The following is a 2,487-nucleotide window of genomic DNA, read 5'->3' as shown; positions in this document are numbered from 1 at the left end:
CTTATAAATGCCAAAACCTTCCCTGGCGAAGAATGTACCCCACAACATAGACTAGTAGTTAGTGACTTCAGGATCAGGGCTAAGTGGTTGCCCAGAAGACGACCAGCATGGAGGAGAAGGGTCTGGAAGTTCAAAGATCCTGCGAATGGACAGAGATTTAGAGACTTATTACTCTAAGCCTTTGACAAAATAGAAGGGGAAGTAGCTTCACACGATGTAGAAAACAACTGGACGTTTCTACGGGACAACCTGCTGAGGGCCATGAACCAGATCTGTGGATGGTGCAAAGTCCCCTCTTGACCCAAAATAACGTGGTGGTGTAACAATGTGGTTGACAGGGCTATTAGACAAAAGAAACTGGCTTGGAAGAACGGTGGTAGCAGGGAATTGTATCAGACTGCCAGAAGGGAAGCTAGGCGACAAGTTTATTTAGCCAGAGAGGAGGCAGATAAGAAAAAGTTTGCCAATGTTTTGCGCCGTGAGGACCAAAGACTTGAGGTATTTCATGTTGCAAGACAGTGTGTGAGAGAGAATTGTGATGTCGTAGGAGAGAAATGTGTTCGCATGGATGATGGTACGCTTGCACTAAATGAGGCTGCAAAGAAAGAGGTATGGAGACGCCACTACGAAAGGTTGCTCAATAAAGAGAATGAATGGGAGAAAGAGAGTCTGCCAAATGTCGACCCAACAGAGGGACCAGCGTTTCAAGTTGACAGTACCATGGTAGATAAAGCTATTAAGAGTATGAAGACAGGGAAAGTCCCCGGCCTTTCAGGAATCACTGCAGAGATGCTCAAAATATCTGGCAGAGTCGGCTATAGTCTAGTCACCCGTATTGTTAACCAGGTATACTGAGGTATCAAGTTGTTGGATCAGGTAATGAAAGTCACGGTGAGGGTCGTAGCCCAACTAATTAGGGAGAGAGTCAGTTTAGACGAGATGCAGTTTGAGTTTCTGCCAGGGAGAAACACCACTGATGCTATATTTCTGGTAAGACAGCTGCAGGAGAAATACCTAGCCAAAGATAAACCTCTGTACTTGGCTTTCGTTGACATGGAGAAAGCCTTTGACAGGGTCCCCCGATCCCCTTATCTGGTGGTCAATGAGGAAACTAGGGATAGAAGAATGGTTAGTGAGAGCTGTGCGAGCCATGTACAGAGACGCTGTCAGTAAGGTGAGGGTTGGCAATGAGTACAGTGAAGAATTCCGGGTAGATGTAGGGGTCCACCAAGGTTCAGTCCTCAGCTCCCTCCTATTTATCATAGTCCTCCAGGCGATAACAGAGGAATTCAAGACAAGATACCCTGGGAGCTCTTCTATGCTGATGATCTTGTACTAATTGCTGAGTCACTATCAGAACTAGAGGAGAAGTTTCAGGTGTGGAAGCAAGGACTAGAATCGAAGGGTCTTAGAGTCAATCTAGCTAAAACCAAAGTCCTAATAAATAGGAAGGTAGACAAAATACATACTCCTTCAGGTAGCTGGCCCTGCTCAATCTGTAGAAAAGGCGTAGGTAGAAACTCTATAAGATGCAAGCTATGGACACATAAGAGGTGCAGCAATGTCAAAGGAAGGTTAACTAGGAAGTTAGTTTTTGTATGTAGCAGATGTTCAGGAGCTATAAACCCTGTAAATGTGCAGAAAACAACTTCTCCCACATTCCATAGAGAAAAACTAGTCGTAGTTGATAGCTTCTGCCATCTAGGTGACCAAGTTAGTAGCGGGGAGGGTGCGCTAAAAGTGTAGCTGCTAGAATAAGAATAACCTGGGCAAAGTTCAGAGAGCTCTTACCTCTGCTGGTGACAAGGGGCCTCTCACTCAGAGTAAAAGGCAGACTGTATGACGCATGTGTACGAACAACCATGCTTCATGACAGTGAAACATAGGCTGTGACTGCTGAGGACATGCGTAGGCTCGCAAGGAATGAAGCCAGTATGTTCCGATAGATGTGTAATGTCAGTGCATACTCGACAGAGTGTAAGTACCTTGAGAGAAAAGTTGAACTTACAAACCATCAGTTGTGGTGTGCAAGAGAGACGATTGTGCTGGTATAGTCATGTAGCGAGAATGGATGAGGATAGCTGTGTGAAAAAGTGCCACACCCTAGCAGTTGAGGGAACCTGTGGAAGAGGTAGGCCCAGGAAGACCTGGGATGAGGCGGTGAAGCACGACCTTCAAACATTGGGCCTCACCGAGGCGATGACTTCTGGAAATATGCTGTGCGTGAGAAGACCCGGCAAACCAAGTGAGACCTAAATCTAAGGCTTCAGCCAGTCCACTTATGCGTACCTTCCTTCATTGGATACTAAACTCCACTTGCGAAGACCTGTTGAGGCAAGTGAAATCTAAATCGAACTAAATTCGACGACTGGCACCCATGCCAACGGCGTCTCCTTCATTGGACACGAAACTCGGCTTGCACAGACCTGTTGAGGCAAGTGAAAGCGAAATCGTGATGGCACCTGTGCCCAGCATCGCCTTCCTGGC

Source organism: Octopus bimaculoides, chromosome 9 (genome assembly GCF_001194135.2).
Source record: "Octopus bimaculoides isolate UCB-OBI-ISO-001 chromosome 9, ASM119413v2, whole genome shotgun sequence".
NCBI classification, from domain to species: Eukaryota; Metazoa; Mollusca; class Cephalopoda; order Octopoda; family Octopodidae; genus Octopus; species Octopus bimaculoides.
This window is presented reverse-complemented; position numbering follows the sequence as displayed.